Below are 13,453 nucleotides of genomic sequence, written 5' to 3' on the forward strand. Positions count from 1 at the left end.
CCAGATAATGTAGAGTCCTGCACCACGCAAATAAATTTGCACTTGTAAGACTTTATGTTGTCTGTCACTTGTTTTTGATATTTTAAAAACTGCTTCTTGAATTGGAGCTCCTTTTCCTAAGAAATATCATGTGGAAATCCAATGTATAAAAATATATATAAGTCGGGCCTCTCTGATTAGGTGTGTGTGAGGTACCCAGGGTCACTGAAGTACACAAAGACCTGTTTAAAATGCTTTTCACATAAATACGTCCATCCAACAAGCAAGCACCTTGTCTTGTATATGTTGAGAATGGCATGTCCACTCAGACCTTTGCCAATAGGGTAAAGGATTTTAGTCTTAGTTCTATATATATATATATATATATATATATATATATATATATATATATAAATAATAACCATGAAGAAGTACTACAACAGAGGAGAATATAGCAGTATGGAGAAACTATTGTTATCTTCTTAACAATAGATATCCCTACCCCCAGCTAGGAAGAAACCTGCTTTTGTTTGGCAGGATCCTGAGAATAAGGACCCTGAATGGATGCTGTAGATAGTAAAACCAGCTAGAAAATGAATTACTCTTTTTTGAACTCTCCACTCTATGTTTTGCTTAAGTCATTTAACTTAGAATTAGAGTTCATGCTTGTAACGATCAGCAGTTAGCTAGATACTGTGTGAAAAAAGAAAGGAGGAAAGAAAGAAAAGGCGAAAAAAGCTAGATTGGGAAGAAAGCACTTAGGAAAGAAAGATATGAAGAATCCTCATGTCTAATGAGGATTTTGCTTAAGTTTCTGCCACATGGTGTGTGATGTGGCACATTCTCCATCTCTCCGAACCATCTCTGTAAACCATCCATTTATCATTACTGTTTGGCTGGGTTTTGAGCACTCTGTGAGACACGCAGCAAAGTGCTGGTGACAATCTCCAGGTGACTTAGGAGCCAAGGCTGGGGCTGGCCTGAAAAGCCCCTATGAGTGAGTTTCATAAACATAAATGGTTTACAGTATATCCTGAAACCCACCTGCTCCTTCCGTATTAACTTAGAAGATACGTGTCACCTAAATTCGCTGTTAAGATTGTGATGTGTGATTATGATGTCAATTAGGGTTGTAATGGCATCTGATCTCCAACTTTCCCTGCTACTTGGTCTCTAAGCCATAGCAGCTTTCACCCCTTCCTCCTGCCTGCTTAGCCAGTGGTACTAACTTAATATCAAGTGTTTGGACAGCCAGGGTTCATTCTGAACATCAGTCCCTTACTTCCTCTTCAGGAGCTGTAAAATTCACCTACACCAAGAACTGGTTAGAATAATAACTATTAGCATAACTGGTTTATACTTCCCTTGACCAGAAAAGTTCTAGCTTCTTAATTTCCTGTCTTCACTATGCTGAGATTATCAGATGCCAGTTTCAAGACAAATGATGAAACAGCCATAAAAGGAGGAGTGTTCAGGAAGGCTCAGCTCGCTACTGGGAGCTCACGTTCATATATTACAAATGGGGTTCCTCTTGCTATCATCCCTTCAGTGAAATGTAAAGAAGAGATTCTGGGTTTGTATTTTGCTTCTGACAGGCCCATAAAAAAGAAGAGCCAGCCCATGTGTCTAAAGAAGAAAGAGGAAGTGAATTACTGACATATGGGGGCAATATAATAGTTAAGAACCCAGTGCTTTTCAAAAATGAATGGACATACACATCACCTGGGAATCCTGTAGAAAGTCATATTCTGATTGAGTAAGTTTGGGATGGAGGCAGAAGGTCTGAATTTTTAATAATATGACCAGTGATACAATTCTGCTGGTCATGTATCCTACTTTGAGTAGCAAAATTCTAGAGTCAAATTACCTGGATTAAAGTCCTGGTTCTTGACTCCACCAAGCTGAGTGACGTTGGGTAATTTAACATCTATATGACTCATTTCCTTATCTGTAAGGTGGGAATAAAAATATTACCTACATCCATGAGTTGTTGTGAAAGTTAAAAGAGTTCATGTATAACAGCACTGAGAAGAATATCTGGCACATGGTAGGTGCTCAATAAATACTAGGGAAATGATTTACTTAACAGAAGGATAGAAGCTGAGGAAAGGACCTGTGGCTTTTGAACCCAACTCTTTTTTTTTTTTTGGCTGTGCTGCACAGCTTGTGGGATTTTTAGTTCCCCAACCAGGGATGCAACTCAGGCCCTTGGCAGTGACAGCATGGAGTCCTAACCACTGGACCACCGGGGAATTCTCCCAACTCTTCTTTTTTTGGAAAAAATAATGATAGTGAAAATATCACATTTAAAAGAAGTTTTATTGAAGTATAATTGATTTACAATATTATATTAGTTTTAGGTATACAGCATAATGATTCAGTATTTTTACAAATTATACTCCATTAAAAGTTATTACAAGATAGTGGCTATAATTCCCTGTGCTGTATAATATGTCCTTGTTGCTTATCTGTTTTATACATAGTTTGTACTTCTTAATCCCATACCCCAAATTTGCCCCTATCCCCTTTGATAACCTCCAGCTTTTTATCTATATCTGAGTCTGTTTCTGTTTTGCATATACATTCATTTATATTATTTTTTATATTCCATATATAAGTAACATTTCATTGTGTGTGTATATATATGTATCACATCTCTTTATCCATTGATGGGTATTTGGGTTGCTTCCGTATCTTGGCTATTGTAAATAGTGCTGCTATGAACATTGGGTTCATGTATCTTTTCAAATTAGTGTTTTCATTTTTTCTGGAGGTATACCCAGGGGTGGAATTGCTGGATCATATAGCAGTTCTATTTTCAGTTTTTTGAGAAAGCTTCATATTGTTTTTTATAGTGGCTGCACCAATTTACATTCCCAGCAACAGTGTACGTGTCCCCTTTTCTCCACACTCTCTCCAGCATTTGTTATTTGTGTTCTTTTTGATGATACCCATTCTGACAGGTGTGAGATGATATCTTGTTGTTGTTTTGATTTACATTTCTGTTTTAATTAGTGATGTTGAGCATCCTTTCATGTGCCTGTTAGCCACCTGTATGTCGTCGTCTTTGGAAAAATATCTATTCAGGTCTTCTTCCATTTTTTGATTGGGTTGTTTATTTTTTTGATATTGAGTTGTAAGAGCTGTTTATATATTTTGGATATTAACCCCTTATCTGTCATATCATTTGCAAATATATTCTTCCATTCCATAGGTTGTCTTTTCATTTTGTCAATGGATTCCTTTGCTGTGCAAAAGCTTTTAAGACTAATTGGGTCCCATTTGTTTATTTTTGCATTTATTTCTTTTGCCTTAGGACACAGATCTAAAACTCTTTTATGTCTTGCCCAAAAGAGTCATCTGCCCTTTCAGCCTCTAACTTTGTACCATTGGTTGCCTTTGAGTCAACTCTGTAGAATCCTAATTAGGGCTCAGAAGAGCAAAATGGGAAGCCTCTGCAGAAGGTAATGGGTTCTTTTTTTTTTTTTTTACTACGTAAGGGCAGGAAATGATCATATTTATATTTAAGAAAATCGCTCTGAGAGCAGGGCTTCCCTGGTGGCGCAGTGGTTGAGAGTCCGCCTGCCGATGCAGGGGACACGGGTTCGTGCCCCGGTCTGGGAAGATCCCACATGCCGCGGAGCGGCTGGGCCCATAGAGCCATGGCCGCTGAGCCTGCGTGTCCGGAGCCTGTGCTCCGCAACGGGAGAGGCCACAACAGTGAGAGGCCCACGTACAGCAAAAAAAAAAAAAAAGAAAAAGAAAATCACTCTGAGAGCAGATGGGAGACAGATAGCAGGAGTTGGACAAAACTGAGGCTGGGGAGATAAGGTTACAGACTGTCATAATTGACCAGGGAAGAGACAAAATGAACCTGAGATTCGGGTAGTGGAGAGAGTTGGGGAGGGGTCAATACAAGCACAATTAAGGAAGTTGACTTGACATAGCATGAATTAGCGGGCACAGCTGATGTTTAGGGAAAAGCGTGGGAAAGTTTTCTAGCTTGGGTAAGAAGATAGATCTTGGGAGTGATTTGCAAAGATAGAGAGTAAAGGGAGAGGGAATATGTCATTAAAAAGATGAATAAAACAGAAGGAGAATAAGATGGTAATAGGACTAATTTTGGACACACTGAAAGTGACTGTGGAGCTAGATAACCACAAGCAATTAGATATCCAGGTCTAGAACTGAGGAAACATACATGTTGACCAGACAGATTTGGAAGTCATCAGCATTTGTGTGTTAAGGCCCTGGAAGGAAATGAGTCTACCCAGGGACGTGTGAGCTGTAACACAAAATGGAAGCCATGAGGGAGACTGAGAAAGAACAATGGGAGAGGGAGAAACAAAGTCGAAAGAGAGTTATGGCAGAAAGCCATGAGGCGAGTGCTTCATCAAGGAGGGAATGGTCAATAGAGCCAAATTCCACAAAACAGCATCTACACTGCCAGGAACCAGTTCTCCCTCCATGATTCATTGAACCTGTCAACACCACATTATGATTCTAATCTCTCAGGTCAAAGCCCAGCACCTTTGTCTGACTCATTGTTTCCTCATTCTCTATATTTAAGGTGCTAAATTTCCTTCCCATTCCTTGATATCCATTCCTTTGTCTGTAAACTCAATGCCATATTTATTCCCTTCAATTCTTTACAATAAATTTTTAACTTGAAAAATTGGTTTTGTTTGGGAAAATAAGTCCCTATGTATCTAAGTATTAAGAAATGTATGAGAATAATAAACACCAAATTTAGGATGAGGATTACCTCTGCAGAGGGTGGGACAGTTATGATTAGGGAAGGGAGAGATATCAACTGCATTAATAAAGTTTAATACTTAAGCTGGGTAACAGGATCATGGATTTAAGTGTCCTGATAATTAAATAATGCAAAAAATAAAAACTATTTAAGAAATGCTTTATAATGACATCACCCTGAAATTCAAGTTTTTAAGGTCTTCTCAGTGTGGGACCCTGTTCTCTGTCTTACCTTACTTCCCACAGTTCCTTGCGGTATTCTCTTCTGGGTCTGGCTCCTCTCTATATCATTCAAAAAGGTCATTGTCAAGTGCATTTATTTGTTTTCTTTCATTATTAGTTCCCCCTGCCAGGAATGCGACTCCACTCAGTCAGGTATTCCTCTCCAAAATCTTTACAGCCCTTTAAGCTCAGAAACATTTGTTGCCCTCTCTCCGTTGAACATGAACTCCCCACCCTCTGAAATCTCACGAGTGCATGCATGTGTGTGTGTGTGTATGTGTGTGTAACATCCTTATCTATCACTTTCAATCTATTTGCATGATATTTTTTATCAATATAGTTCAGTAATTCTAATCCTGGTGGCACATTAAAATTATCTGAGACATTCTTAAGAAATATTATATGTCTGGACTTTGACTTAAACAAGGCTGAATGACAGAATTTTAAAAATCTTCCAAGTTGATTCTAATACTACAGTTCTAGCTTGATCATGCCTTGAAGGCAGGGGCCACCTCTTCTTAGCCACCTCTACACTAGCACAGAATTTCACATATGAGTACATGAAATATGTGAATACGCGCTTAAACACCAATTTCATTCAATGAAACCCGGAAAAGCTAATAATCTTAAGAAACTACTGCACTATTCTTCTGACATCACAATATATAAAAAAGTCCACTTAGCAGTAACTTGACTTTCAGTGGTTCACTGTCATGAATATTTGGAAGCAAGTTACCTAAATGTGCAAACATGAACAGCTGGACTGAAGTTGAACACTGACTGAGTGATGTTGAATACTGGAATCCAAGGAGGCAAGGCCATAGATAAAAGCTTTTAGTTTCAATGTTTGACAACTGATCCTTAATGCCAGATAGGATCAAAGTAGCAGTAGACAAGTATAAAAATAAAGCATGAAAAATGTAGGGCATTTAGTAAAGAATGACAGTACAAAGATGTTAAAAAGAATCGTTCATGATAATATGCAATAGTGGGATAAATCCTGTTCTAATTTTCCAAATTAAATCATAAATGTTTATAACTTGTGTGTTGCATTGTTCTTTATAGGCAAATGGTATTTAAATGCCTAAAGTTGTTACATCTGTGTTAGTTGTGTCAAAATGATATGCTTCTATTTGCAATAGTCTTGATGGCAAGAGTTAGATAATTATTTACATCATTGGCATACCATCAGAAAAGAGAATGTATTTTTAATCCAAATTTTCAGAAGGAAAATGAGAAGATATATTAGATAACTTTTAATGTCTCTTCCAACCTTTAGATTCCTTAACTAAACTATTTCTACTGATCTATCTTCAAGCTCACTGATTCTTTCCTCGGCCATGTCACATCTACTGATGAGCCCATAGAAAGCAGTCTTCATTTCTGTTACAGTGTTTTTTGACTTCTTACATTTCTTTTAGATTCTTTCTTAGATTTTTCATCTCTCTGCTTATACTAAGTCTCTGTTCTTGCATGTTGTCCTTTTTTTTTTTCATTAGGGCCCTTATCATATTGATCATAGTTATTTTGTTTTATTAAAAAAATTTTCAGAAACTGTTTATTTTCCAACAACCTTATTTCCATTTTCTGTTTAAGAATCTGTAGATGAACAGCTTAAGAACACTCAGTGGTTGCTCCTATGTGTCCAATGGCCTGAGCAGTGGGAGTTGCAGACTATTCTTCAGCAGTAAACTGCTGAAAAGGCACAGAAGGAACCTTCATGCCTTCAGCCCAGCCTGAGACCTCGGGTTGAGTAACAGTAAACTCAGGAGCTGGAGCAGTGCATTCACTCTGAAATTTTTCCTTGGTCACAGCCTTTTCAGCAGCACCCTCCTCCTCCTTTTCAATCTCTTTAGGATTTCTGTAGAAGTAGAGATCAAGCATGACCTTCCACGAGTGTTCCTGGGAGACGGTGCCACGCACACGTAGAACTTCTGGGGCAGCATCCATCACATCAGACCTGCTGAGTGAGCTCCCTTGTATGGGTGGCAATGTCCATATAGCACAGAGGAGAGTCTGTGTCACACAGAGCAATAGTAGGCAGGAGATGCCCCTGTGAGAGGCTGGTTGTCAGCCCTGGGATCAGTAACCACCAAAAGTCTCGGCTCCAGTAAGGCTTCCTGGATCTAGTTCCAAGTTCTAGGAGTAAGGCAGCTAGCAATAGAGCAGAAAACTTCAGCTCAGCTCACTGGCCAATATTCCTGGATGATATGACACTGACATCAGCTGGGTTTTCAAAGGCAACAATGGCACCAGCTGCCGGCAGAAGCTTCTTTCAGATTTTCTTCAGATTTATGACGTAGATGCTATCACTTTACCTTTGGTGATGGACTATTCCATTTAGAAGTCAAGGTTGGTACCACCTAAGTGTGTTCCTGCTGCGAGGAATTTAAGGAACTCTTCCTCTTTATTTGCAGGACATTGAGGCCTCTGGACATTGTGAAAGTTTCCCTCTAACTTACAACAGAACCCAGAACAATGCTGTATGGACCCCTCTCTGGGTAGCACATAAAGGCTAATCACAGCCATTTTCAATTCTCTGTCTGATAATCCCCAAATCTGTATCACATCTAAGTCTGGTTCTAATGCTTGCTCTGTCACTTCAGTCTGGTTTTTCTTGGCTTTGGCAGGCCTTGTAATTTTTGGTTGAAAGGTGAATGTGGGGCTTCCTTGGTGGCGCAGTGGTTGAGAGTCCGCCTGCCGATGCAGGGAACACGGGTCCTGGGACGATCCCACATGCCGCGGAGCGGCTCGGCCCGTGAGCCACGGCCGCTGAGCCTGCGCATCTGGAGCCTGTGCTCCGCAACGGGAGAGGCCACAACAGTGAGAGGCCCGCGTACCGCAAAAAAAAAAAAAAAGAAAGGTGAATATGATATGTATGAATAATTAGAATGAGGTAAATAGGGTTTTAGTATGAAGATTTATGTTAACTTTTGCTGTAGCAATAGGTTCTAGAAAATTCGAATTCCTCTAGTGTCCTTGCTTTGTTTTTCCTCTTGACATTGGGCTTTCCTGAGAATGCCGCCTCAGAGAGAGTCTGCTTCTTATAGGACTTAGAGGTGTAATCTACTGTTTTACTGGAGCCCTGTTGGTGTGGTAGTATGGTGTGGGCAAGGGGGAGCGTTCTATAATCTTTCAATTAAATTTCAGTGTTTTAATCAGCCTTGATCTTGGACTGTGACCTTCACAGGTGTTTCTCCATGGTACAGCTTCCCCTACCCACCGCCCAGCACTCCCTTCCCTGGCTGCAGCCTTCCCAATCTATTTCCTTGAACCTCCGATCCCTGTTGACTATGCTTTTGTTTTCTGTTTTTGTTTTCCCTCTTCAGGTGAAACAGGAAGCCTGGAGGGGGGTGGAACGGGAGGGGTTCCCTTCCACCAGCTGGGATAAGGCTCTGAAAAAGGCCTTTTGCCAGGAGAGTATCCTTCATTATGGTTCAACTGTTGGTTTATTTCACAATGATTACTCTTCCCTTCTCCCCGAACGCCACGGGGATCTTTCTTGGATCTTCATGGTGAGAACCTAGTGGAGGTACCAGACACAAAGCCCATGAAAATGTAGGGACCCTCTTAAGACTGCAGCCCGGGAAGTCTCTCTCTCTTACCTTAATCCACGTTCTGCTTCCAGCCAGGTATTCACCAAAATTACTGTTTGTGTTCCTACCAGTTTATGGCTCCAGCAGCTTCTGCTTCAGGTCAGCAAGTCTCACCTGTGTGTCTCTGCATGAACTTGTCTCTTCAGATTTCTGCCTGGTAATTTGCCCTGCAACCTCAGTTCTCTGACGTGTTCAAGGATAGTCATGGATTTTCAGTTGATCCAGCCTTTTCTTATCGTAAGGACAGCAGTAACAACTTCCAAATTTTTTGTCTGTCAGAGCTGAACCCAGAAGTCTAATCAAATTATTTCTAATTGTAAGTTTCTAAACTTGTAGGCACAAATAATAGTTAAATGCAAGATTTAAAAATATTCTATCGGAACTAAATATCTTGTCATTTAAGTATATTGTAAAACTTAATTAAAAAAAACTGTGAGTGTTTAGTATTTGTTGACATTTAATATTTTAATTTTTGTCAGTTTTCACTGTTGACATAGTGAACATTGCTTTCAGTTATTTAATTTATGAAACTGTTGCTTCTCAATTAATAAACATAGTAATAGCAGTCACTGCCATTTCACGAAATCTTCCTCAGAGGTTACCTTATTTATACTCCCATTAATCAAGAGTAATGTTTGGTCTTATTTTATTCTGTCTATTTTGGGTATTAATATATTTATTTAAATAACTTACAGTATCTGGAAACTTTGATCAAGTTCAGCATTTCACTGTATTTATGAAACTACTTGCTCTGGTTTCTTAACCTAAAATACTTTTTTTTTTTTTTTTTTTTTTTTGCGGTACGCCGGCCTCTTACTGTTGTGGCCTCTCCCGTTGCGGAGCACAGGCTCCGGAAGCGCAGGCTCAGAGGCCATGGCTCACGGGCCCAGCTGCTCTGCGGCATGTGGGATCTTCCCGGACCGGGGCACGAACCCATGTCCGCTGCCTCAGCAGGCGGACTCTCAACCACTGCACCACCAGGGAAGCCCCCTAAAATACTTTTAAAAATCACATTTTGTGTCACAATCTCAGGAATTTTTTTTTTTTTTTTTTTTTTTTTGGTAAATAGGTGAAGCACCTCCTACAGAGTTTTTTTTTCTTTTAATGAATTAATTTATTTTTGGCTGTGTTGGGTCTTTGCAACCAAGCCATTTGCTGGGCACGGGCTTTCTCTAGTTGCAGCGAGCTGGGGCTACTCTTCGTTGTGGTGTGTGGGCTTCTCATTGCGGTGGCTTCTCTTGTTGCGGAGCACGGGCTATAGGCATATTGGCTTCAGTAGTTGTGGCACTTGTGCTCAGTAGTTGTGGCTCACAGGCTCTACAGTGCAGGCTCAGTAGTTGTGGCACAAGGGCTTAGTTGCTGTAAGACATGTGCGATCTTCCTGGACCAGGGCGCAAACCCATGTCCCCTGCATTGGCAGGCAGATTCTTAACCACTGCGCCACAAGGGAAGTCCCAGGATTATTTTGATTATTAAAGCTCTTCTGGAATAAAGGGAAAGTATTATTACTGATGGGGTTTAGAACGTGCTAACTCCAAATATGGCACTGTTGTATATTGAATATTTTAAATTGAAGGAATTTGAGAAATGGAAGGTGCTGGAAGGACTCTCCACCCCCTTCTCCCCTGAAACAAGGCATAAGGCCCTCAAGTGAGAGGTGCCCTTTCTATAGCAGGAGGAAAGGAGCAGCCTTATCTCTGAACGTGAATGTACAGGTCCTGCTAAGTTTCCCCCATTTGACTACAGTTACCTTGTACCCTTTGTCCTGTCATATCTTTCCTCATCTTTCCACTCTTCATCAAACCCAGCATAAAAAACACTTAGGTTTAACTGCTTCTTTGGTCTTTACTTCCTTTTGAAGGCTCCTGTGTCACAGAAAACTGACATTAAATAAATTTATATGCTTTTCTCTAATTAATCTGTCTTTTGTTACAGAGATCCAGCCAACAACCTGAAAGGTAAAGGAAAGTGATATTTTTTCTTCCAAAATTACAAATAGAGAAAGTTTTATTTTTGTCTCTTGTTTTTTGTTAGTATGAGGTGGTCACTGACAGATGTTGTAACAAACCATTAACATTACCGAAGTTTAAATGATCATTATTTTGGTATATCATAATGAAGGATTTCCTCATTCGAGGGGCTCTGTGATAATCTGATATCTTGTCTTACATGTCAGGCCAACTGTGGGTCAGGGATGTGACCCTTTGTCTAAGGCTGTGGTTTCAATCAGCCAATCCTTGGAAGTAGGGTACCTCTGTATAACTAAAACACCTTGGTGGTTTCTTGAATTGCTCTATAATTATAGGCTTAAATAGAAATAAATTTAAATGGGGCTGTATTCTTAGTTGAAGTAAACTGAAACCCTGAAATTCTGTGGGACAATGAAGAAGGTAAATTTTTTTTTTTTTGCCGTACGCGGGCCTCTCACTGCTGTGGCCTCTCCTGTTGCAGAGCACAGGCTCCGGACGCGCAGGCTCAGCGGCCATGGCTCACGGGCCCAGCCGCTCCGCGGCATGTGGGATCTTCCCAGACCGGGGAATGAACCTGTGTCCCCTGCATTGGCAGGTGGACTCTCAACCACTGCGCCACCAGGGAAGCCCAAGAACGTACATTTTGAAGCCTAGTACTTCTGTATGCAGTTCATGAAGAATGGAAACTAGTTGGGTTTTCTCAATTTTTCAATGAAATGAAATTTACAAAAAGGCCCCAAACTATTTTATCAGTCTGAATTCCCTGTATAGGTATCTGACTTGCCTAAGAGGAGAGTTTGTGAGATCTCCCCAAGTCAGTTCAATCTCCCACTCTCTCATAACTATTTCACACATTCTTCTCTCTACAAAAACCTCCAGCACCTCCTCCCATCATTTTAAACTGATGGCCTTGTTTTTTATTTCATAGAAAAAATACCAACCTTCCAACCTGCATCTGTGCTCATGTATCCTATATTCCCTTTTGTAGTTAAACATGATGGACCGTCCCTGGTCCTAAGGTCAACTCCTCCTCTTGTGTACTGCCTCTCATCTCCTCTCACCTGCTCAGACTTCACTCCGGCAATTTTCCCCTCTCTTTTCCATAAAAAAAGAAGGAAAAAAAAAAAAAAGGACAGCAAATTCACCTTGATTCCAACATTTTCCATTTCTCTGCTCCCACTTAGAGCCAAAAACAATTGTCTCTACCCATTGTCTACAATTCCAGTTTTCCCACGCTCCCTTGAACCTATTCCAATCTGCCTCCTGTCTCCTCTTCTCCACAAGAACTGTTTATTCAAGGTCACCGGTTACCTCCGTGCAGCCAAACCCAATAGTCACTTCTCAGTCCTGATATAGCCTTACCTATAAACAGCTTTTGGCCCACGAACAGCCTTTTTTTTTTTAGCAAATGATCATCCTTTCCTCCCTGAAACACGTTTCTTCACTTCGTGTCAAGACCTTTCTTGCTCTTGATTTTTCTTCTATCTCTCTGACCACTCCCTCCCAGCCTCCTTTGAGGAACTTGGTTCTGCCTTACCTTGACAGTCTCTGCATCGCTCTGCCCCAGAGAATTTTTTTCTATGTATATTCACTTCTCAGATAATGTTATTTAGTCCCATAGCTTTCTAAAATTAATATCTGCCTACTCAACAAACAATTCTACATGGATATTGACAAGTTCCTCACACATAGACTGTTCAAAATTGAACTCTTGATTAAATCTGTTCCTCCACAAGCCTCTTCACTGTATACATTTGGGTGTTATTATTTGCCGGGTACCAAATGCCAAAAACAGAAAGGTGGTTTTAAAATCATTTTTAATATTTAAAATTTGTTTTTTAAAAATAGTGTGATATAATCTCTCCAGTGTGAACTATGCCTCTTTAGCTTACTTTAAGGTAAAGAGAACTAACCAGTATAGGACTGTTTTCTCGCGTTTTCTTTTTACACCAAGAAACCCTGATTCTATTTCGTCATTTAAAGATAATTTGGGCCACATGTGTCAGTGGGTCTGAGGAAAAGAGAGCTTTCCAGAGACCTGGACAGTGCGCTGTGGCATGGGGAGCTGGAGAAGGGGGCAGGAGTCTGGCCCTGGGAATGTGATCTAGGCTGCAGGCTCCAGGCTCAGTGAGGGCCTGGGTTCCAGAATTCAGCTTAGTGCAGCTGACTGGACCCTTTGGAGTTGGCTGCAGCCTTGCAGTAAAAGCACTGAAGGGGAGCAATGCATTGTGGGTAGTGGGACAAAAATTCATTTCTGCAGACAAAATCTTTAACAACGATACTATCTACAAAGAATATAATCATAATGAGGAAAATTTCCTGATGGCTATGGTGACGAAACCCAAAGCAGTGAAACAGCAGGCCCCGATACATGCAGCCCAGAGATCAAATCCAGCCACCACTGCTGCAGTGGTTCGGCCACAGCAGCAGCTTTGGCTCAAGCGCCAACCTCTGTCCCTGCTTTGACTCCCACCTCTGCGCCTGTACCCATCGCTCCAGCATCAAGGATTCCATCTTCTGAACATGCACCTACTACTGAAACTAAACAAGAGAAACCTGCACAAAAGCCAGTGGGGACACCTGTGACTACTAGCCCAATACCCACTGACAGCACATTGGAAGAGTCTTAGTAAAAGCCTTTTTGAAGATGCAGAGAGCACTTGCGACAGGTTGGTCTTATGCGAATATGGTAATGAGATCATGTCAATGATCTGGTTTCAACACCCCTGACAGAGCAGTGAAGTATTTTTTAATTTACCAAATATTAAAAAAAGATGACTGATAAGCTTTATTTTTAAGAGCAGTTTTAGATTTACAGAAAAATTATGTTTGTTCATTTCTCTTGTTTGTTGGGGATTCCATGCTCAGGTGAAATCATACAGTATTTGTATTTAAAGAGAAGGGAAACACTCTCTTTAAATGAAAATAATT

General features: G+C 40.5%; 1 pseudogene; it reads right to left on the minus strand.

Moving 5' to 3' along the window:
- Positions 1-6,570: 6,570 nt before the first annotated feature.
- LOC113617792 (40S ribosomal protein SA pseudogene) lies at positions 6,571-7,394 on the minus strand (annotated as a pseudogene).
- Between the last annotated feature and the right edge of the window lie 6,059 nt (positions 7,395-13,453).

The sequence above is a fragment of the Aethalodelphis obliquidens genome, unplaced genomic scaffold (genome assembly GCF_003676395.1).
Source record: "Aethalodelphis obliquidens isolate GAN/ISIS:26980383/991018 unplaced genomic scaffold, ASM367639v1 scaffold1, whole genome shotgun sequence".
NCBI classification, from domain to species: Eukaryota; Metazoa; Chordata; class Mammalia; order Artiodactyla; family Delphinidae; genus Aethalodelphis; species Aethalodelphis obliquidens.